Raw genomic sequence first — 25259 nt, forward strand, 5'->3', positions numbered from 1 at the left:
GGTGGGCTGTGTCTAGGTGAATTCCAGTATCAGCCATTGGGATTTCTTAGAAGTATCACTCACCATCAGTAAGCACAGTCTGTTGTTGGGTCTAACTTCTCTTCTTCCCTTATGGCAAATCCCCTCAGGAGGTCTCTTTTTCCCTGGTCATTATTGGATCAACCCAAACTCAACTATAGTCTCTGATCTGTATGGTTGTCTTTTTCAGTGGAGGCTTCTTTGCAACTCTGTAATATAATCGGGAGATATATAGATGAATAGATGTACCTATAATTTTTAAAACTTTAAAACAATCACTCAAAGGCTGAAAATAGATTTTTCTTCAAAACACACCATGTTTTCAATAGGATTTAACCACTGCCTAACTGACTTATGGCCACAAAACAAACACCAAAACACAGAGGACCAGGCCCTGGAAAGAAAAACCCACCTTAGTTACTCAAAATGGGTGTGTGTTGGTAGTCGTGGGTAAATTCACTTAGTCTAATACCTGTTGCCCACCAATGATTTTCAATAATTTGGAGAGGCAGATTGAGAACCAAAATATTACCACTGTTACTTATGGAAATCTGATGGGAGAGTGTGACTTTACGCCTATTAGACAAGACAAATAGGTAGACTTAACCCACCCAGTCAGTCGCTTACAGCCCTGGGCTGGGGCAGGCCAAGAGGAGGAATGGCACTGTTTAACTAAGAATGCCTGTCTTTCCTTCCATATGAATTCACTGCACAAATCATTCCTTCTCACTAGGGGTGGTGTGAGTAAAGGGCCATGGACAGCTAGGTGTGTGTTTAAAGAAACCCTTCCTTGTGAAACCTGGAAGTGGGCAATGGCCTTTCCTTCTAAGGGTCACATGTTTTAAGGCTTGTGGGGTGGTTATTATGCCTTTGTGCTTCCAGTTGTATCTTCACGTGTTTGCTTTTTATACCTTATTTGTAGTTTCCTAGATTCAGTTCCCTCTTCAGGGCCTGAGCACTTCATTGTCATGCTCGTTCGCATTCATTCACATTTTCACTTCATAATCATGAAGTGCTCAGTAGTTTTAAGTGTGGCTTTGATGCTGGGAGACACCATCTTCCCCTCAAAATATTTTCTTCCCCTGTGACTCTGAAGAAAAAACTTCCTGTTCGAACCCAGCTCCACAGTAAAGTGGATCTAGTAAAGTGGATTAGCTAGAACCTGCAGGGTCCCTAAGTAAGTACACTCCACTTCAAGACCATTTGCCCACTGAGCCCTCCTCTCACTCATGGCCTTACATCTAAAGATTATGCTCCCCTAGAATATTCTAAAGTGGCTACTGAAGAATCTTGTGAAGTCAAGGCACAAAGAGCCATTCTGTTCTCAGAAATGCCTACATTTATATTACTGAGAGTCTAGCACTTATATGTTAAATTTCCTGCTCTCTATCCTGTGGATTTCAATCCGGCGGGACTGCCACATGTCTTTGTGCTCTGCACCGCACATGTGCATATGGTGCATGCTAAATATAAATGCTGTTTGGCAGGATCCTTTTTTCTCTTCCTTTGTTTCTGAAAATGTAGTGAAGAAAATGTGTAATGTGTGCCCTCTCTAAAATGAGAAAGACTTTCAGGAAGTGGAATTATCTTGACAAGAAGCCACACATTTTACATATTTCAACACGTGGCAGTAATGGCAGCAGTAATTGTCTGCTGCTTTGTCTGGTCAAATTAGGGGCTGCTGAGCTGGTTTGTGTCCTTTTTTCCACAGAGATCAGGGAACTTCCTGCATTATTGAACCATTTGACTAAGTTTCCAGGGGCTGGTTTTTAATACTACCAGTCCCTCCCTCTACTCATGTACTAGTCAGGTTAGGTTGGTGTATGCTGCAATAACAAACAACTCAAAACTTTCAATGGCATAACACAATACATCTTTATTTACTATTCATGCTATCTGTCCAATGTCAGTTGGCAATGAGGCTCTGCTCATCACAGTCACTCAGGCCCAGACTGATGGAAGCTTCGGTTCAACATGTGTCTCCATCATCACTGCAGCCGTGGGTTCGAAAAGCGGCAAGTCATGCTCCAGCTATGAGAGCTTCCCCTGAAAATGACACATGTCACCTCTGTTTTCATTCTACTTAATAATTCTCATGCTATGCCTAACTTCAGAGAAGAGCAAGGCAGTATACTGATCAGGTACCTAAAGGGCAGAGAGCTATAAGTATTTTGGTACCAGCACTGATAACTTCCGCATCTTTTGCCAGAATTATGAGAAGAGTAGACAATTGCTCATGTTACTACTGAGGTGCTCTGGTACTTTCTAGGTGCACCAATGGTGCCATTGAAGGAAGAGAGCAAGATGCCACAGGATTAAAGCTATTCCATAGGAGCACCTCACAGAATAGCATTCTCTTAAAACAGTGCTTAGGCTTTAAAAGAAGTGTCAAAGCTAAAAGAAACATAGATTAGGAATAGTAAGGTGAAACATACAAAAGCACACACATGCGTGCTCCACTTCCAGACTCTAGAGCTGGGGCGATGTCACATACACACACACTGTCACATGCGGAATGGAACAAATATGAAAAACTGGTAAAATGCTGCTTGAGCCTTTTAGGAGGAGCTGACCTGCTTCCTGTTCTCTCTACCAGGCTTCCCGGCATCCCCGTGAGCTCTGCCTCTGCCAGTCGAGTCTGTTCTGACTATTTTTGCCGGCGGTAGGGACCACAGCAAAGCTGCGTTTGCAGCAAATGTGGTTTGTTAGATCGTAAGGACTGAGGAAAGTCCCAGAGCCACTTAGCAGGTGAAGAATCATGACTGTGTCTGTGTCAACTTCGAGGGCCTAACATCTCTGGACTGATTGCAGTGAGCATAGAGAAAACCCAAAGGAGGATTTCAGATCCGGAGGGCAGCTGAGAGGGCTTTGCCTAGTGACACTGATCATAGCTGGCAGGGGACTGCTTGACGGGAGGCAGTCTGCTTGTTGCTCCTCATGGCCTGCCCTAGACAGAGAGCCCTCCATGTAGCAGCAAAGAGGAGAGCTAAGGAGAAGAGCAGTGGGCTCTCTGGAGAAACCGAGGAGAGGTAGCAAGACTGATTTGACTGTCCACAACTGCTTGGCGCAACGAGAATCTCAGCAATTTTTATCAGGATTCTGCTAATGAGTGTAGAATCAAGGGACTGGCAGCTCCATTTCCTCTGGCATTAACATTTTTTACTTTATTTTAATGAGAAAAATGAGGTTCTTTACAGTTTCCTATAACTGAACCCGGTTTGGGAGGGTATGACATTTAACAACAGGGCTTTGAAAAATATTAAGTATTATACAAATATGAGGAATTGTTGCTGTTATAATTCTGATGAAGCACACATGCAGCTTCGAATCAGCCTTAATATTGAGGGGATATTTAAGGATTAAGAGGGACTCCGTAACTATTGGGTATTGAGTCAGAATGGCCTTCGTAAAAGGGGCCAACTAATCTGGTCATATTAAATCGATTTTTAGAAGCTAAATACCTAAAGTCTGAGTCAATAAACTGCAAACGCAGATATAGATCATAAAACTTGATCATAAAACTTGATCATATTACATCAGATGCAACACTCTCATAAATTATAAAATATGTCAGGCAATTAATTCTAATTTGAGGCCATAACTTGATTATTTTCTTGGTAAAAGGATGAAATAGCTTTGGGCAGGAGGAATGGTCTCAAATTTCTCAATATGTAGATGCAGCCAAAGTGAGGTGGTGGGGAGGACTGCCATTATATGATGAACTGGGGATGAATCCGGATAATTCAGGAGAAAAAGATGTGGGTATCCTTAATCAGCCCCAAAGTCTTCGATAAACTATAGTTAAGCTTCATTAATGTGAATGAATTTGGGGTTAAGTTCAGTCTGAATTAGTAAAAATTTGAATTACAAACTGTTTTGAAAGGTATTCCACTTGCACTTTTTTTCCAAGCATAAAAAAATGCAAAATTAATGATAGGAGAATGGGGCCAAATATAGGTCCTTCAAGCCTGCTCAATTATCTTAATTATTATTTGCACGCAAATGATACTACTCTAAAATAGTTCATTCTTATAATAAGTATGCTGTCTGCCTTTATATGTTAAAAATATTAAATCATTTCCAAAGTCCTTTTTTTATTATTAAGAAGAAAATTTCAGCCATGTTGAAAAGTTCTTCCCCAATTTTTGATGTGCTTGTATAGATAGGAGCCATTAGGAAGCCAAAATGTCTGTCCCCACAGTCCTACTTGTCTCATTGTTCCGTGTGCAGTAGGTAGAGGCCGCACAGCTTTTTGAGGAATTCAAAACCATTAATCTGGATAATAAGTCAGATGTTGATTTATTTTTAAAAATCCTCATAATTATCTGAATCTTATATATACATTGTTTCCTCACCTGCAACATCAACCAGGGTAGTTCTAGGCAACAAAGTTGAATAGATAAAGCATTCGTTGATATCCTTTATCCTTTCAGCTTTTAGTTGCCTTTCTAAGCCCTTCATTTCCCTCTGTAGTCTCTCCTTTCTCTTAAACAAGTACACAGTGAGATTTCAAGTCCACAAGGGCAAAGCTCATGAACATATTGTCCTATAAGTGTGTCTGGAACATAGTAATGCCTTAGTACGTGATTACTATGAGAGCAAAACAATGAATAGTTAGCTATTAGAGCTGATAAATTCATACTAAACGGTAAATACTGATATTAAATCAATGTGTTGGACATTATAAAAGGAATAATCCTTAAATCTAGGGGAATAAATTCTATTTTGGATTTTAGACACTGGAATGAGCAGGTAAATAAATACCTTCACCCTGGGTAGGTGATTGTTATTGCTGCTCTTTGAGTACAAGCTTTCTCTAAAAACAATAGCAACAGCAACTACTACTATCAGTTATTAAGAACCTGCTGTGTGTCAGATGTGTACGCTTTATTTTATGTGATCATCACAGTAACTACTTGAAGTAGTTATTATCTTTCTTTTAGAGCTAGGAAAAACGATGCTGAGGAAAGTCAAATACTCGCCTCAGGTCACACAGTGAGTAAGTGGGGGTTTAAAGAACCAAGTTCTGACTGATTCCAAATCACTGTTCTTATCATGTCACTACTCCATCTATTCTTTCTGTAATTAGAACTTATATTTGTTCAAATATAGCCTGTTCCATTCGAGATTCCAAGTGGAATCCCAAATTGTATAACTCCAGGATAATCATCATCAACCCCCATCCATTGAGCAACTATTATAAGCAAAGCACTAAGTTCTTCTAAAACAAATATATTCATATTAACTTCTTAACACACTGCTATTCTGGTAATCTGGATTTCACATAATTTCTTTCTTAACTGTGAATACTCTTCATTGAGGGTGTAATACTTTTCATATGAATAAATTCAGAAATCAGAAACAAATTATTTTTTAGATCATGTTCAGATGTTGTGATTTGTTGTAGTCCTACGCCATGGTCCTTGCTACCAAAGAATTGGCAATTCACTTAGAGACACAACATTTATGTTTATAAATAAACAACAATGTGAATGCATTTATGTCCAAACTAGGGATGCAAAATATAAATACCATCGGAGTTCAGCAAAGGGAAAGCTTAATAAACTAGAGCAATTGGAGATGGTTTTTGAGGTGGAAGTAATGACAGGAATGCAGGTATAACAGTAGACAGTAGTACCTCTTGCCAATACACACATCCACTGGACAGTTTCTACTTAATTATGGCTGCGAATCTGTCCACAAAGGGCTCTCATGTGGTAATTTTTTTGGTGCTTCAAATTCCCTTTGATTCTACTAAACATGTAAACAATTGTACATTTGATTTATAAAGGAAATAGTATTTTCTTAGCCAAATTGTAGGATAGTAGAGAGCTAAATGCTATAGCTAGCTGGATCAGAGGAGTGGATTGAATTTTCACTAATTAATTAGCTATAACTCATCAATATAAAGAGAATCAAAGATCAATCTTTAAGTTGAAACTATTACCAGGATGTACTTTATGATTTTTTTTTTTTTTTTTTTTTAGCTATCTATCTGGAATATTCACTGAAATGTTGGTATTTTCTTTTTAAAAGAATTGCCTCTGTTCTCTACTTTGCTATGTCCATGGGGGTCTGGCCTGAAATTAATGTATTATAATGGATCTCCTGGGCTCTTATTCTGTTTTAAATGAAGTACCTTCTATTGGGCAGGAAAATGCAGGATATCATATGTCTTGCTATTGATAATAGAGAAGTTTCTCTGGGAGTTGCAGAACCTATTATTTGGGTCCAGCATTTCTGAATGTTTGCTCTTTGGAACATTAATCTCACGACATACTTCACACTAAATAGGTTCCATGCTCTATTAAGTTTGGGAAATGTCCTTTACTTGGCAATTTGTAATGCACAGGCTGTTAAGTCCTACTGCAGAGAAACCTTTTCAACTTTGCTTAACTCAGTGTTTCTTAAAGTTGTTTGACCATAGCAATTGCTGTTCCTTTCTCCACTTTTTTCCCCCTTATAAGGCACTATTACATGCAAGGATTTGCCAGAACTCAGGAAGAGGGAAACCACACTAGCTACTGTAATGGAGAAAATTTAATATAAAATTAGTAATAGATGTCACAGCACTAAAAAAAAAAAAAATGTATATATGTATACACACACACATATGAAAGAAAACATTGATAGATCTCAGAGGTAATAACTGCGAGAAGGGAAGACGGGAGCATCAACCTAGGAACTTGGAGGAGAGGCCATTGCCCAACTACTTGAAGCTCCTGACACGGAGACCTTAGAAAACAGGTTCTGCTGAGCAGGGTGAGATGGGGCTGGTTCTGATAGTGTGGAAAAAAGCTGAACATGGAAAACCATTGCTGCTAGAACTAACTGCTATTGCCTCAGGTGAAGGTCATAAATGGAGCAAGGCCGATGCTGACAGGAAGAGCCAGCAGTCAAACAAACAGGAGTGAGCAAGTCCTTTCTCCCTCTTCCTGCCTTCCAATTTCTCTCTAGCACCCCCTTTTGGCAGGATCTGACCTGGAACTAGTTGACAAAGGAGGAATATGGCCTGTGGAGAGACCCTCCCTTCTCCCCTGTTCCCATAGAAATGTGGCTGTGGAACTTGAAATAATAATAACAATAATGCATGTAATAATACATTTACATGTAATAATATAATGGCTTAATAATTTTCACAGCCCTTTCCATTAGCTATTCAGTGTCCACATACACTCTCCTACACATATTTGAACTTCCGTAGAGCAACAATAACAACTTATGCTTTTGCCTAACAAGAGGAAAATATTCTTTCTATGAATAATGATGTTCCCATTCTCTCAAAAGGGGAGCTATAAACTCTTGACAGTTATTGCCTTCACCTCTGGAAAATGTTAATTCTTTCTCAAATTCAGTCACGGACCCATCAGAATATTTTGTAACTAAAGATGAAGTTATAAAGTTATCCACCACCAATAATACTTATATAAAATCATAAATGGAAAGAATTAAAAAGGAGAAAATATATATGCTTGGAAACATTAGAAAATTTGTTGGAAAAATTATTAGGAAATATTATATTTTTAACTACTGTTTAATTTTCTTTAAGGTTAACTTAGATATCAAGCTTCTTGATCTTATTTGAGCCCGGTTATTCACAAAATGGAGTAAGTGGAAAACTGCTAATTCATCAGTGAATTTAAACTGTGTAGATAACCAGTATGCAAAATTTATTTTAAGGCCATAATTTTTTGCCTCATCCTAATCACAATTGTTTCAGATGGAAATTATCTATTATTGATTAATTTCATTTAAAATCTAGTATCTGCCTGAACACCCCACAGTTGTAAGCTTTCTCGTTAATGACTGATCCTGAGTCCCAAGCTAGAAATTTCCTTCAGTAACACTATTCATACGGAGGACCCTGACAATAGAATTTGCAAAATGGAGCCTGTTACACTATCTAGGTGTCATTATGTAGTTTTCAACATTGGCAACAGCAGCAGTAGCAGCTTTTAAAAATGTGAAGCATGACCTTTGCAAGCACTTTCTAGGTTCCCACAGCATTCTAACTTTCTTTGAAGGTATAACAGATGCCTCAACTTGTTTGACTACAGGAGTAGCAACCAAGGGAGTAAGAAGAAAAGGTATAATGAGACATAGAACATGGTTCAGCTATAACTAGTAGCACTCTACCCCTGTGGAGAGTAATTTGTGTCTTAATGCACCTCACCTGCGAGAATGGAGTGCCTTTTAAAACTGATCTCAATAATTGTACCCTGCTGCCTTTCTCAACATACACAGGATAAATAGCACACTACTCTCTGCCAGCAGTTACAAGTGTCACAAATCCATCTTTGGGACCTACATAGAGTCTTTTAGAGACAGATAAAAGTTTTAGTTACAGTTGGGTTATCTCATGGATCATGTAATTTTCTGTCTGGAGCTCTAAGTTCTGAAACAATGGCTTTTAGGTCTTTTGGATAAGAGTTAAGTGTGGGGTAAAAATAAATTAGGGGGGTAGAAAAACACCTCTACAAACAAAGAACTTTATCTGAAAGGTTGTTTGAGTAGTATAGACCCGCATAACATAAAATGAGGTTTTAGAAGGGAAGCAGGAGGACACAAGTCCTTGAATGCAAAGGTCACATCGAGGGTAGGTCTGACATAGTGCTTTGCCCACCAGTTGGCTCAGAATTTTTGGAGCTGGATTTTTTAATTCCCTTCATCTGGATTCAGTTTAGAAGCCTAATCTGAATTTAGAGGTCTCATGTCCTGGGAGATCTCTCCCTCAGGTCAGCAGGTCTTCTCTCACTTAGGTCAGAACCAACTGAGGATGTGCTCGACTGACCACTGCTTGGGGAAGCTCATTGTCATATGGGGTAGTGTGTCCATAGCCTGAAGTAATCTGTCTCATAACTCCCTGTTTGAGTCTGACAGAGTGGGGGGATGCTCGCTTAATAAATAGCCATTGTAGCATGTGTTTTAGCCTCTAGTCCCAGGATTGCATGTGTCAGATCCAACAACCCTTGTGCAAAATCTGGAATGAAATTAAAATTTGAGTTAGTGATGGAGTGTTTAGCACAATGTCTGCCACATAGTAGGTGCTTAATAAGGATTGCTATTATAGGGCACAGATTAGGCCTGGTAAACTGGACAGAACTTTCCAGCAGCAGAATAATCTAGAATAATCAGAACAATCTGATGGCCCCCCCTGGTCAGTCAGGCCTCACCCTCATTGAATCCCATCTAACAACTTCTGTCTAAATTCCTTTAGGATTTCTAGGGAATTGCCTGGAACCCTCATCTGTTCATGGCTGGTAGCCAGGGAGCCTTGATTTGGTGGTTTGAACATCCAGAGCTGGACAAGAGTTCTATATCACGGGCTCCTTACAACTTTCTTACCACAGGTTGTCCATCATGAGTTCTTGTCATCATTGAACCACTTTCTCAGGTACCACAGAGAAATGTTTTTGGTCCTTTTGTACTTTTTTATGTTACTGGAGATTTCAGGCTGACTGAACAAATTAGACAGAGAAAGAATAAGTTGTTTTGCTTTTATTGAAATTGCGATCTCTTACTTTGGGAATTATTTCAGTTTTCATTCTTTAATGATAAGTCCCTTTGGAGGTACCCAGTACTTTGGCCATGTTCATGAAAGAAACTTATTGAAAGAAATGACATGCCCACCTATTCATTCATTCAGCTCAAGAGTCTTTTTTTTATCCTGCTTTTCCTCCTCTTTTCACAGCTGTTGAATTAACAATGCATTGAGCGCCAATTGCATGCTGGGCTTTGTGCTGGGTGTGGGAAATACAGTGATGAACAGGACAAAGTTCCTACCTAGTTGAGGGAGACAGACAATGGAAGGCTATATACATAGTGGTGAGGGATATGAACTAAATCAACAGGGGAAAATGACAGAAAATAATTGTTTGGGATGGGCATGACTTCTGATTTAATTATGAGAAAGACTCCTTTGAGGAGGTGAAACCTGAGGTGAGATCTGGAGCAGGAGAAGGCACTAGCCATGTGGGGATCGGGAGATGAATGCTTCCACCAGAGGGAAACAAATGCAAAAGCTCAAGGTAGAAGTGTGGCGCTCCCACCTACAGCCTCCACACTCCTAGAGGACACGTATAAGAAGCTCTCCTATAAGCCCATGTGAGAAGGATAGATGAGAGAAGGCTGAGAAATATCTTTTGGTCACCTGCAATGCCTGCGGATGTAATTGGTGCTTCTTACTGATAGATGTTCTTTAAGTGCTCTATAGATAGGCTGGGGACTGGGTGATTTTCTTGAAATCTCCCCCTATAGTCAAATTTTTCAAGAACTAAAAATAACAAATTGGCAATCTACCTCCACGTGTTCTTTTGTAGCATCCAAGGACACTACCATAGCATGATGGATAATATTATGAGCTGTCTTAGTTATTTGATGAGTTGGGTTATAAAAGGGAAGCAGGTTTCATCTTGGTGAAATGCTTAGTGGAGGGAACAGTATTTCCAGTGTGACTATTTAGTTTTTGTGTGTGTGTGTGTTTTTCTGTTTTTTAGTTTTGTTTTTTTCCTTCACACACAGATAAGTACAAACAACATACCTTCTTAGAAAGAACAAGGACCTCTGTTTGCTTGTTACTGCCATATAAAAAGGAGCCTTGAAGGGGACAGGGTTCTGACAGCCATTTCTCAATCTTGGCACACAGGCTAGTATGAGGAACGGATATTTATGGGATGTTATGTGGCTGATGGATAGAGATCCTACAAAAGCTAACTTCCTTTCGGCCCCCACTCATACCCCATGAGGTCTCAAAAATATAGACAAAAAGATCAAGTAAATGCATGATCTTTATTACTCTTAAGGTATTCAACTAAAAACTGATATGGTCCTCTGAAGGCCTAGACATGACCACATGATAGCCTCTTACTTGCATCACGTTGCACTTTTTTATTTTTATTTTTTTAAATTAATTTTATTGGAGTAACATTGGTTAATACAATTATATAATTTTCAGGTGTACATTATAATTTGTCATCTGTATTTTCTATTGTGTGTTTACCAACTAAAGTCCAGTTTCCGTCAGCTACCATATCCACTTCACCCTCCCTCTACCCCCCTATATTTGACTTTCCTTACCCCAGAGGAGGTAGCTCCCCTCTTCTCACTCACCTCCTACCCTCTGGTAACACTAGACTGTAGTCCGTGTCCATGAGTCTCTGTTTGTCCTGTTCAATTGTTGCTTTTAGATTTATATCCCACATATAAGTGATATCATGTGATTTTCAACTTCTTCTGTCTGGCTTATTTCACTTAGTATGATTATTTCAAGGTCCATCCATGTCGTTGCAAGTAGGAGATTATTTCATCTCTTCTTATAGCTGAGTAATATTCAATCGTATATATGTACCACAGCTTCTTTAGCCATTCATCTATCATAGGACACTTCAGTTGCTTCCATGTCTTGGCCACTGTGAATAATGCTGATATGAACATCGGTGACATTGCACTTTATTTTTATCCAGCTGTAGCAAGGCTATATTTCAAGTCCATTTGCTAAGAGGGGAAGCAGGCTTTTATGGCTTAGAATGCACAAGGTAGGCTGAATAGTCTCCTTGGTGCTTTCTTCCATAGGCCCAAACCCAAGCCTATGCAGCTTTTACTCTGTGGGTGAAAAAGGTCCAAGCAATAGGGGAAAAGAAACAACATTTCTACCTGTATAGCTAGTCTAATTCACTCAGCCACTTCTCTTCAGGGCAGACAAATCCCAGGCAGCAGAGCTGGCCCACCTCATCATTCCTGCAGAGGCAGATTCACTCCCATGCTAAAGCGGTTTAAGCTTCAGTGCCCTCCTTTTGCTTGAGCCTTTTCTAAATAAATAGTCACTTTCATATCTAGTTTCAAATTTGAATTTTAAAATTTTTCTTCAGGAGCATTTTCCAAATTGCATAAGATTTAGGTCACACAAAGCTAGGGCCTGCTCCTGCTTACCACTAGGGTTGCCACAGGAAGCCACCGAAGGCCAGTCCTTTGAAGATGTGCAAGAACTGGGCCACAGATATAAAATAAAAATATCTGCAATGCCAGAGGCAGGTGTCCAGGCAATTTTACTGTAGGATCCTTTAAAAAGCATAACATAGGGAAGGCTGAATATTTGCAAGAGTAGTGTAGAGAAGAACTATACATCTTTCATCCAGATTCCTCAACAGTTATTAGTCTACATTTGCCTTATCATTCTCTCTCTCTCTCTTTCTCTCCCTCTCTTTCTGTCTCTCTCTCTGTCTCTCTCTGTCTCTCTGTCTCTCTGTCTCTCTGTCTCTCTCTCACACATACACACAAACTCACATACACACAGTTCTTTTCTTTCCTCATCCACTTGACAATGGGTAGCGGACAAATGACCCATTACCCTTAAACTCTTTAGAGTATTCGTTAAACAAAAGACATCCTGTAATAAAACCACAATGTATCCATCAGCATCAGGAAATTAACACTGATTTTATGCAAATGTATAATTCAAAGATCCCGTTACAATTTCACCCATTTTCACAATAATATTCTTTACAGTTTGAGAATCCAAACCAGAATCACATATTGCATTTAGTTGTCATTTCTTTTTAGTTTATTTCAACTGACACAGTTCTTTAAGTCTTTTCTTGCCCTTCAAGGCTTCATAATTTTGAAGCGTCCAAACCAATTACTTTGTAGAATGTCCCTAAATTTGGATTTATTTGATTCTTCCACAAGATTAGATTAACATAATGAAATTTTTTCAAAGCATACCACAGAAACGATAGTATGCGCATGATGTTGATTTGTTTTGTTACTGGTGATGTTAACTTTTTTTTACGTGGTTATTATCTGCCAGATCTTTCTGCTGTAAAATTAATAAGTGTTTCATGGAGTGCTACTTGGAGACTATGTAAATATCCTGTTCCTCATCAATTTTTCACTCGCTAGTTTTAGTATTTGTTGATGATTCTTGCCTAAATCAATTATTATCATAATGATTGCCAAATAACAATTTTGGTTAATTTCATCATTCCTTCTACATGTATTAGTTGGCAGTCTACTATAAAGTAGTCTTTTTTTAACCCTTTTTACTTATACATTTATTTCTATTTGTGAAATCCGTGCATTCCTATTTTATTCAGTGTGTTATAATCCAATGCTATCATTTATTTCAATCCTCAATTTGTCCCAGATTTGGCTCCTATAATCTTTTAACATGTTCCTATCATTCTTTGAGAACTTATGTTTTGGCATAAGATGTTCTAGGCTTATTTGTACTTTCCTTTTTCCAGCCCTGATATCAGCCATTTTTCCAAAGTCACTTTGGTTCCTTTTAGTGGAATATGGTATTTAAAACACAAAATCTGAGTGCTAGGTGTACTCATTGCTATGGGGGTGTTGCTTTTAAGTCCTCTCAACAGAGAGCTAGAAAATAGATGTATACACACACAGACACACACACACACACACACACACACACACACACACACACCCCTATAGTTATTTCTATATTTTTTTATCCATATATGTTAAAACCATTAGTTTATATAGATACCTCCAAATTATAATATGACATCATATGTTTTATCCTGGCCTTCCCCTTTCCATATTTAAAGACAGTGGGAATCCTGTCTCCCATTATCCTCAGTCCCTATTTTCTCTACCTCGAGCATGTAATTTCCTTGTCTCTTGTATATAATCAATCTCCAGATCACATGTGCCATCTTTTTACCCTGTGCGACTAACTCACATCAGCTGATAATTACCATCCCCAGCATATACCTTTTAAAGTTCTCCTGCTACAGCCCCAGTGGTCCTCAGACCAAGCACTACTTATTACTAGTCTGGAAGTCTCTACTGGCCTAGAAAGTGACTGAAAGTTCTCCCTCAGTCCTGGTTGTATGCAAGCCTGGAATTCCTTTTAGCTTCAATAATGCATCCATCAAGAATGGAGATTTCTCTCACCTATTTACCCCTATATGTGCTGGCTGATAATCCCCCATGGTCTTGGTGGCTTACTTTTCCAGAGTAACCCCCCAAGCCCAGAAGTGTGCCAACTCATGCTGCTTGGACACTGGACAGAGGTTTAACAATTTAAACTGATCAGCAAATTAGGGGACTATACCCAAGATATTGGTAAAATATCCCTTATTGATCAAGGAAGAGAGAGTCAACAGATTATGTTTGAAAGTAATTACGACAAAGAAATGAAATCATTTTTTGCTTAAATCCTATGCTGGTCATTTTCCTGCTTGCTCTCAGATCTATTCCTCTACTCTTTCCCTGCTCTGTATTATAGGCAACTACATATACAGGGCTGCCTTGCTAACTGGATTCCAGCTAGATTTGTCCACTGTGGGGCACTGACAAGAGATTGGAAGCCAGGGGAATTTCCCCCTTCCCTTCTACTTTGGGCAGTATCTCCATCAGTGACTATTTCTCCTCTACAACTAGTTTCTGTTTGACTGACTTGCCATGGTTCTGGATTCTTTCAGTTGGCTTATATTTCTGGGTCCCAATAACATCATCTTCTCCCTTCATCTTACCAGCACTAAGAGTGGTAATGGCCTCCTACCATTTCTGATTCCTTGATTGACTTTTTTCTAGTTCTCAGTTCTTCCTCACCCATGTAGCCAACTCCCTAAATTAAATTTCTTCTACTTTTTACACTTAATGTGTTTCATGTTTTCCTTAATTGATCCTGAAAATGGCCCAACACATTAATGCTCCTTATTAAACTTGTTACATAACCCTGGAGTTGTTGTAGTCAACTTTCTTCCATTTGGAGAAAGTCTGTCTGAGAATGAAACTAACCCAAAGGAAATAGAGGGCATAAACATCAAGAAATAGGTACTGGTGACTTTGAACAACTCCTTGTTCAACCATTACCTGACACCAGAATGACCCCTAGACTTTTCAGTTACTTGAACCAATCGAACAACTTTTTGTTTTAATCACAACTTTTACATCTCTGTTTAAGTATCTCGACTATCAAATTAATTACAAATTATTGACTATTTAATCTTTGAGCCATGCAGGTGACTCAGGTTCCATTTGAAAGTCACATTTCCTGATGGAACATATCACATTAAAAGAGATTTTTTTTACAGCCTCTCCCTTTTACTGGTCTTTCTGTCTTTTAGTGTATGATTTCCCTTTTCTTTTCTGAGCTGCCATATTCTGACAGGGTCTCATATATTCACTACATCGGTGGAAGGGACAAAATAAAAAATTTATGTCATCCATATGACAGACCTGAAAAACTAGCCTCTCATTTAAATATTGCAAAAAATTGAGTTATCTGCTACATAAGTGACAGGAGAATGGGGCTCTTAATCTATGTGAAAGGAAATTGGATTCAAGTTGTTTTATCTCTTGCAGATGTTCAACATTATTTTTGTCAGCTAGTAGTTAAGTTGAAGAGAGACATCTTTCTCAGAATAGAAACATGAAATAATAATGTCCTCCAGCATCATCTCATCATGTTAAACCATGAGATGGATGATATCCTGATGTGAAAAGATGCAAATGATACTGAGTTTCAAAGTATTTGTTGGGAGTGGAAGAGAGGCTGAAGTTTTTTTTCTGCTGTATACTCTTTCTGCATGAAAAAGATAAGGAATCCCAGAGAATCTGTTAAAAAAAGGGGAGGGGGTGGAGGCTAGGCCATTGTTTCCTAGGTGACTTATTTTAGATAAGTATTTAGTAATGATTTGGGTTTAAAATGTCCCTGCAGACAGTTGGCACTAACATGGGCGAGGAATTGCTTAGATTTGCTCTGATCTTATGACATGAGGGATATAATGACATGGGTGTGCTTTGGCCTCTAGTCTCCTTCATGAACCTCTTCAGTAAGTGCTTCACTTCTCCTTCCTAACATAAGTCTACTTATCGCCCTCTGTGGATCTTAGTTATCATATGTGAATCATTTCCTGCCTCTGTCTACAAGCTCAGCCCTACCCTCCCTGAGTTAATCCAGGTACGTCAAGAAGATATCTTAGCAGCTGCAGACCACTGAGATCTGTGATTCTATATGCTGCTTGAGACTTGATAGCTGATGGGCTGGAGGAATATTATAAAGCACCCCTGAGCTCTGGAATGGTGGCTATCACTAAAGAGTGGGTTAATGTTTCAGTTTTTCTATCTGACACTGTACTACATAAACTAGGACTAGAATCCTAATCAACTTGGCCCATGAATCCTTAGAGGAGAGTGATATTTCTACTCCTTCTACCAGCCTCCATAGCTGTTCTCGAAAGGCCAGGCATAGTTCTTGGGTTGATTTCTTCAGGCCCTAGGCTGCCTTGTCCAGTCTTCACTTGCCACCAGCCCTGCTTGTCTCCATTTTTCTGTATTTCTGATGTGTCAGCATGCCACACATCTGATAATGACAGTTCTGACATATGCCTTAGGACTTTGGATCTCCCCTGGACTATACACAAGCATTATAACGTAATTAACCCATGAATGAATTACATTCTACTTTCATTCTAACTCCTACTCTTCATTAACACATTTTTTAATGTTACTATGATTTGATCTTGAATATATATTATAAATGGCATAATATAACTTATGTATAGATTCTGTGTTAAGAACTTTACATTTATTATCTAATTCAAACCTGCAAGAAGATACTTATTTCATCAGTTTTAGATGAAGAGAGAGTTCCTAAGAGGTTAATTTTTCTCAGATCATATATTTTGGATGTTCAACCCATGTCTTTTTGATGTTAAAATTTGTGCTTTTAACCATGATATTATCCTGATTTACACATTGGGCATGTGATTGATAACTTTGTAAATAATTCCTTATATGAAGGCCATCTCTGTAGCTTAAAATGAACATGTTGAGTTTCTACTTTGTTTACAGGTAGGAATGGAAACAAAACAGGTTATTTTATTTAAATTTTATTTTACAGTGGCATTTATAAAGTTATAAAAAAAACAACAAGAATATCTCATATATTATCTAGTGCATGTGTGCTCATGCACACATGTGTGCACACGTGTGCATACACACACACACCCCTCATAGATTTATACACACACATACTATTTTTGAGATCTTATTATATGCTGGGTGCTTTATATAAATGATCTGCTATCTTAGATTCAAGTTTCCCAGAAAGCAGAGCAGAGCCTGAGGCAAAGAATTAACTACTGATAATTTATTTTGAGGTACAAACCTAGGGCAGCAAAAGTGAAGAAAAAGTAGAGAGGCAAGAGACGATGTGAAGCAATGCAAAGTAACTGCCCTGACTAGTGCTTTGTAGTGGGCACAGACAATCGAGGCAGGACACTCAGCAGGTATGCTTGCAAAACTATATGGGCCTTTTCTGCAAAGACTTTATAGAGAAACCATGCTTCAGAGTTGTTGATTGGAGAGCAGAAGGTAGGGCCATTTATTTTCTCATATTCTTCCTATATCTTTTTTTCCACTGGTTAAATTTTGCACACTTGAGAGTTAATTTTCTCATACTTCAGCAGCTGCTGGAATGTGAGATCCCAGGTCTTGGGATGTTGTGTTTCATTCAAATCTGGAAATGGCAGGAAGACTGAGCCACTCCGAGCATGTATTTGGTTGGCTCAATTGTATGGAGATAAACCAAGGAGGTTCTCTCAGGTTAAGTAATTTGTTGGCCCCTGATGAAAGGCAAGCAGGCAGAGCCTGTCTAAGGAGGTGCATAACATTTGTGGTTGATGTTTCTACTTAAAATTCACAACAACCCTGAAAGGTGAGTATTATATTTATTAGTTTACATACAGCTGAGGAATTGGGCTAATTTGCCCAAGATCTCATCATATTGAGCAGTCGAGCCAGAGTTTGAAATCAATCAGTTTGCTTTCAAATTCTATGCTCTGTCCATTATGCTACCTAGGTTTTTCTACGTTCTTCAATTTAAACTTAAAAAAAAAATTGATGAAAGTAATTTAAATTTTTGTAAAAAATACTGAAAATATAAAAAACAAAATAATCATTTCTTATCTGTAGACCCAGAAATAATCATTTAAAAATATTCTTAGTTTTTCTATAATACTAACTTCTTTATCAAAAGGCTTATCTTTGCTGTAAGCAAACCCTGTCCATTGGTTGTTTTTGTGCATCTAATTTAACCCACCTTTGAAATGCCCCGTTTCAGACCCCTCCTTCTAAAGAGCCATCGTAACGAACCTATAATCCCATCCCACCTTCCTTTCTCCCATCTTCATGTAATCTTTCTTATTTACCTTCCATCCTTAATTTCAGATGCACAAAATCAAGTGTGAAACTGTTATTCTCTGCAGCGTTTGAGATCTTGCTCCCCAGCATGTCGTCAATTTGGCTCAAATAAATTCTTATGAAAATTCTCTGCATGTTTGGGTGTTTCTTACATCGACCCATAGTTGAAATGATAATGCAAATATTGTAGCTCTATGCTCTTGTAATTTATCAGTATGGCAAAAGCAGTATGCTCTGTGAATATAAGCTTTTACGATTCCATAAAAGTTCCTAAATATGTTGCATAATATGCTTTGGAAGCAGCAGGTCTATGATCCAATCTCTCCCTTTACTAGGGAGAGGGGATATGTTCCTAGGTAAGAAAGATGGCAAGTAAACCGGTTTAATCTTGTAAACACACTAATGACAGACCTCCTGACAAATTAAATGACTTTTGCTGGCAGAAGAGTCCTTGTCCATGGAATGCTTTTAGCAGAATGACCTTCATAGTTAAACAAAGCCAGAATCTGTGAATTTTCAGGGCATTGACTTTCTGGAATATGTCATGTAAATTATGTAAATTCTGAGTATAAAATGGAGGTGTTTCCAATGTTTCAGTCCCTCCTGAACTGAGTAAATCCTTCTGGGTAAGTAAGGTGGCTGCATACCTTTCTTAGAGACCTTATCTATTATTTAGGGCCTAGAGCATCTCTGGTGCAGGAAGAAGAAACCTAAGGAGTGCAGCTAGTGGTTTGGACCCCTCCCCGCTCTACCTGTTCCTCTTCGTTTCTTGCATCTTTGAACATGTTAGTAAAGCTTGGTACTGGGTAAGCTCTCTGATGTGCATGAGTCTTATTTGACGGTTGGATCTTTTTTGTGCCTTCTGGTATCTTAAGTCATAGTCATTTCCTCATTGGTAATATTTTAATTATTTAATAACATTTTGTAACTTTAAATCTTACTGCAGTATACAACTTTGATCAAATCATTGTCTGTATTTTATGTCATTTCTTTTAAATGATTCCAAGAGGATTTGCTATTCTATACTTTTAAATAGTTACAAGAGGGGAACCTCTGCATGAATCTCTTGCCATACCTCTGTTCTTGCTACTTTAAGGAAAAAGAGAAAGATCAAGGGGAAAAAAGAAGGGAAAAAAAGGGAAGAAGAAGTAGGAGCAGAAGGAATCCCTCCTGCAAGTCTGGGATCTTTCTTCGTTCTCTTGGGCATTATCCTTCCATCCCTAGTGCCCTAGAAACCCCACTCCTGCTCAAGACCCCTGCCTCCTGGAAGGTGCACGCAGCTCTCCCAGCATCTCCCTCTAAAGATTAACACCAGCTACTGGAGAAACCTTAAGCAGCTTGATGGTTCAGCAGGGGAGATACATTCCTGGCATCCCAAATTGGAACTGGTGGTTTGTAGCACATCTGTTCTTTATCCAGTGTTCATAGAATTTGGAGAGAGAGGGATCAGCGAGTTGGGGGGTGGGGGTGGTGGCATTACACCTTTATATTCACTAATCTCTAACCAAAATTTATTATTTTTTTCAATTTTAAATGTAAGCAAATTAACAACAAAATACAAACTCTGCTCCTCTAAAAGTTACCTGATTGAAGCAAGTTGTTGTGGTGTGAATTTTCCCTTACTAAGAACTGAATGGAGCTTCCCTGTTAATTTATTTTTCCTACATTTAATAAGGCTGGTCCCTTGTTCCCTTTATCTATTCACATTTTTCTAGGGGGAGGAGTAGCATGTGATGTAGTGGAAGAACACTAGCCTGAGAATCAGTCAGGTTGGGTTCTTACCTTTGCTCTGGTTACTGGTAAATTGAGGGGTTGCGCTCGATGGTCTTCATCCCTATCTACTTTGCCTTCCAGGAATTTTTGAGTGTTGAATGGGAAATTTCATTCAATAAGTCGAATGTTTCATAGCTCTTGAGCAAGTTATAATCACCACCCCTCCCTACAGTTCCAATGCATCAATGAAGTGGGAAACTGACCACGGGAAACAGCATATAATCCTTCCTCCTCTGTGCTCCCTCCCCCAACCTTTCTAGGATATACTTCTAGGTAGTACAAGCAAGCTGGCCATGGAAAAATTCCACCCAGCCATTTTCTTAAAGTGGGGAAAGTCAGAAGTACAGGTGGAGAGGGAGAACTGGGTAATGTTTCAAACCGTGATAACTAATATTAAGCAACAAGATACCCTTCATGTAGTCTGCAGAGAGGTCTAGCATACTTATCCTCCAAGCCTGGTACAGGGATACTGCTCTCACTCCTCCAATCTCAGATAGAGAGCAATTCCACACGTGTGATGATTGACCTCACTTTTATTATTATTATTATTATTCCTAAAAATTGCAGCTAAAAACTTTAGGTGAAGGTAGCTTATGTATTGCTGAAGGATATTAGGCATAGGGAGGGAATACTAAAAGTCATGGGCTAAAGTAATTGTTTTCGCTGCCTTCATTCTTCTCTTATGTTGTGTACCTATGTTGACTCTTAGGTTGTTCACCCATAAATACAGTTCTTAGCATAGCTTTTAAAAGCCTCTAAAGAATGCTCTAAACTCCCAGTTGAAGGAACCCAGAGATGAGGTGAGGAAGAGAGCAATGCCTAACAGAAGTTCCCCTAAATATAAAGCTGAGGGGAGAAGTGCTCCAAGGCACAGGAACTAAAGATTGAGTGTGAGTGTGTGGCTCATACCACATTTTCACATTTTCTAGCAAAATCATACTGATTTTTAAAACACAGAACCAGGAAGACTTTCAATAATTCAAAGATGACTAATAATCAGAATGAAGCCCTATGGATGGATCTTGCCAAAATAATTAATAATAATAATGGAGTGGGGAAAGAGTGAAACAATATTTACAAAGTTGACGTAAAACATATACCAGAGAAAAATTGCCTAGAACTAGAGAAAGAGTGCATAAAAATTGTTCCTAGAGTCTCAAGGGGGTTGTCCATAATGAAAATTATAATCAGAGAAAAGGATTTCAAAGAATAGAAAAATTTAGGGAAAAATTAAAAGGTAATTTTAATTTGTCAAAGAACTAAAAATAATAGAAGATAAAAATAACAGAGAAAGAATAAATGGGACTGAAAACAGTTATGTACAAAATGGCAGGTTTGGCAATCTCACCCAAAATGAAATGGGAAAAAACAAAGACATAAAAAAGATTATAGACAAAGTACTGGATATAGAAGAAAAACAAAGGAGATCCAATATATACTAATTGACATTTCTGAGAAAGAGAACAGAACAGATGGAGCAGAAATAATTTCAGTAATATAAAACAGTTTCCTTCAATAAAAGCCCAAATCAGCACATCAGAGGGTAACAGCGTGATCCAGTAAAGATTGGCACAACAAAACCCACACCCAGCCATATCCTTAAAAAGTCACTGAATATGAGATAAAGGAAGATTTATATGGGCACGAAGAAAAGAATTTAAGTCACAAAGAAGGAGAAAGTCTGGCTGACTTAAGACTTCTTCATAGCAATATTCAATGCCAAAAGATGGTGAAGGAATGCCAACAAAGTGTAAATAATTTATTAACCATGCTAGTTCAGGTCTAAAGACAACAGATAATCTCAATAATGTCAGTACTTAGGCAACACAGTAGATAGGAGTCCTTGGAAGAAATAAATCTAATAGATCATGATATGATTCGAAATAAATATAATCAGATTATTGAATGGGTTGAACTTGAAATATCCAAATATAAAATCTTTCATCACATTCTCCAGTCTTCAAACCATCTTCGTCAAATCTTCCTTTCTTCTTTTAATAATATCTTGGCCCGATCAAGTATTCAAAATTCAATAAAGCTTCTATCTCATATTCAATTTGACTTTCATTTTCTTTCAATTCCAAGGTTGGGCACTTATGGAACATGATAGGAGCCAGAATGATGGGTACCAAAATATGCCTCTTTGGCATATGAATTATTTTGAGCTAAACACAATTGAAAACCAGCAGACTAAGGAAAAGTTTTTTACCTCCCTCTAACTGCCTAAAAATAGAGCACAAATTTTCCCTTCTGTAAAGGAAGTTTCCGTTTGTAAAGATGTCTCTGTGCCAGGAAGGGAGCTACTCCTACAGACTACTCTTATCATCTAAGAGTCTTATTGGTGTAACAAGACAACCTTTATTTATCATATTTATTCCTTCTCATTACTCTCTTCACTCCAGAGGCTCAAAACCTCTTTTCCTTTGTTTAGCCTAAGATGGTATATAAATCTCAATCATCTGGCCACTTCCTTGAGCCACATTTTAATTTGTGAGCTCTTGTGCATAGTACATAATTAAAACTGTTGTTTTCTCTTGTTAATCTTTTTTTCTTTTAAATCAGTTTTATTTGTGGCCTCAGCCATTGAACTTAAAGAGGTAGAGTTAAAAAGATTTTCCTTCTCCAAAACAGGGGTCTTTCTTCTTTTCCTCTGCCTTCCCTCATCTCCCTTCCTCAAGCACTTTTTCTTCTGAGTCCTTTTTTTTGGGTGTGTTGTGGGGAGGACAGTTGGGGGATGGGGTGAACATCACTTAGGTGATCCCATTCGGTGTTTATCAGGTTGTATTTCCTCTGATTTACTCTGTGTGACAGAGGTCTAAATGCTGGTGTTCTCAAGAGGCACATGTATGAGTTTTTTGAGGCTCTTCAAGGACCTTTTCCTTCTCCGACAACCAACTGGTGCTCTGACAAGGCCTCTCTGACTTCACCTGAGCTCTGGCAATCTGCTCCATAGCCTCCAGCTGCTAGAATTCCTTTCTCTGGAAGGCTGTCCCCTTAGATGGCTCAACCTGGCTACCTTGTGTGCACCTGACCCTAGGGAACTCATGTATCTTGTCACTAGATATCTAGAGCACAAGTTGCTCTACCACTATCTGCACTCTTTTTTGTCATCCTACATTAGGCACAGAGTGGAAGATCAGCAAGTAAACAGATGTCCAAAGAGGAATGAGAGGGTTGTCTCAGGTTTTTTCAGGTTCCACAGATCTCCACCAGTGATTCTGACATGGGTCCTTTCTTTGGCTTGCTGTGTTTATATGTATGTGTTTAGGGGTAAGTGCAGAAGAGGAAAAGCAAAGCACAATCCTCCCAGCTGATCCCCACAATATTACTTGAGTTGTCTTCTGCATAAGTAGGCTGGAACGAGAGATAATAGCAGAGTTGGAACTGCCATGTTTCTTGAAAGTTCTGGAGGGTCTGTCTGGCAGTTCACTCTAGAATGTGGGGGTACTTTATGTCTATGTACAATTCGGAGTCTTTACCTCCAGCTGTGGAGAAGACCCCTTGAACAATTGAACATCTGCTTTGTGAACTGAGGAATGAATAGAGAAGCTGTGGTAAAGGACATGGGGCAAACCTGGATTTATTTTAACATGTTACTAATTGTTAGAATTATAGTTACAGAATAAAATGTAAGTGTTCCAAATCTTGAAAACAAGAATAATGGCTAACCAATATTGGGAGTTGGGAGGAGGAAATGTAGAAGGAATTAAAAGTATCATTTTTTTTTATCTTTCATGAAGGAGTAAATAGAAATTAATGATTAAAAATTATGATTTCAATCTATTATTTTTTCTTTTTAATTCTATTTTTAAAATAGAAATAGTGGTTCTCACCTAGAGGTGATTTTGACCCAGCTTTCCAGGGGCATTTGGACATGTCTGGAGATGTTTTGGTTGTCCCACTGGGGAAGGAAGGTGTTTCCACTGGTGTCTACTGGGTGGAGGAGGCTAAAAGTCTTATGAAGAGATTAACAGCCCACTAACGTGATATAAAAATTACTTTAAACTGAAAACATCTGAATAATCAATAGCCACAAAAATAAACATTACCTAATTTAAGCAAAGCCTCCTGAAAATACAGCTTTCATGAATCCTCCTCTGGGGGAGGTTCTTATTTGGGAGAAGATTAACCATTATCATGAGAACATTTGAACTCGGCTCTCCATTAGCATCAAAAAACTCAACAGACTGTTCCATACTTTCCCATACTTTTCCTCTTCTTTTTTGTTAAGTTAGTATGTAAACCTTTGCCTCTCACTCTTCAGTGAGTTACACATTACTGAGTGCCCCCAGGTGCACATGTAAATAAACCCAAACTTTTCTCCTGTTAATCTATTGTCCTTTAATTTGCAGGTCCCCAAACATTTAAAATTAAGTAGTTTTCTTCCTAAAACTACAATGTAAGGTCAGCCTCCCACAATAAAAAGACATATTTTAAATGTTAAAATAACTCGTTAGGGAGGAAAGTTTTTCCGAAGGTTAGTAATTTATTCAATATTACTATGGCTTTTTGTTGCTATTGTTAAAGTGAAATAAAATAAAACTGAACACTTAAAAGTATAGAGCTCTTATACTATGATCTTGGTTTTGTAGAATTATTCCTATTTCTTCTATCTCTCTATATATATATATACATACAGAGATGTTTGGAATGGCATTCACAGAATAATAAATGATCGATATTTCTGGATAGAGGAATTTTGAGTGATTTTTTAAAAACTTCATTTTTTTTCCTTTGATCACTTAAAGTTTATTTTTCAATAATGATGAATATAATGTTTACAAAAGCAATGGATTTTTTCTTTCTTCCTATGAGAAAAGCAACAGCAACAGTAACAGTAACAAAATCTTTTCAACGGCTCTCCACGTGGCTCAGGAGAAAAGTCCAGCTTATCTCCTCTGGCCCTTGTCCATACTAAAAGAAAACAGCACAGATATCAGCGACCAAGGCCAACAGTGCATGTGTCCGTATGCCTGAAGAATGTGTTGAATGAACTAAAAAAGAGTTTGGAGGCTTTGGCTGGAAATAAATGATAAAGATTTATTCAAGGGTCTTAGGATTGCAAACTGGAAACACAACTAGGCAAAAACGCAGAACTAGTACGAAGAAAATTTGAGAATTCTTATAGTAAAAAGTACATTTTTGAGAACAATCGGTTTTTCATTCTTAGCCCTAGGATTGGTCCAGGACAGTTATCAGTCAGATGTCAGGCAGGTAGATGATGGATGTCAGTTGGTGCACCAGGAAGTTTAGTCATGTTCCTTGGTCTGGATAATGCATGTCAGGTGTATGTCAGG

At 38.3% G+C, this 25259-nt stretch overlaps 2 long non-coding RNA genes across 3 annotated transcripts in view; one reads left to right on the forward strand and one right to left on the reverse strand.

The window, feature by feature from the left end:
* LOC107506366 overlaps window positions 1–25259 on the forward strand; it is a 424284-nt gene that overhangs the window by 151668 nt on the left and 247357 nt on the right. The gene's annotated exons all lie outside the window — the stretch shown is intronic.
* Window positions 1–25259, reverse strand: part of LOC107506367 — a 94722-nt gene that overhangs the window by 2089 nt on the left and 67374 nt on the right. The window contains exon 2 of the long non-coding RNA XR_001595905.2: window positions 64–227. This is a non-coding gene — a long non-coding RNA (uncharacterized LOC107506367). The remainder of the gene's footprint in view (window positions 1–63; window positions 228–25259) is intronic.

Source organism: Rousettus aegyptiacus, unplaced genomic scaffold (genome assembly GCF_014176215.1).
Source record: "Rousettus aegyptiacus isolate mRouAeg1 unplaced genomic scaffold, mRouAeg1.p scaffold_m13_p_8, whole genome shotgun sequence".
Lineage (NCBI taxonomy): Eukaryota > Metazoa > Chordata > Mammalia > Chiroptera > Pteropodidae > Rousettus > Rousettus aegyptiacus.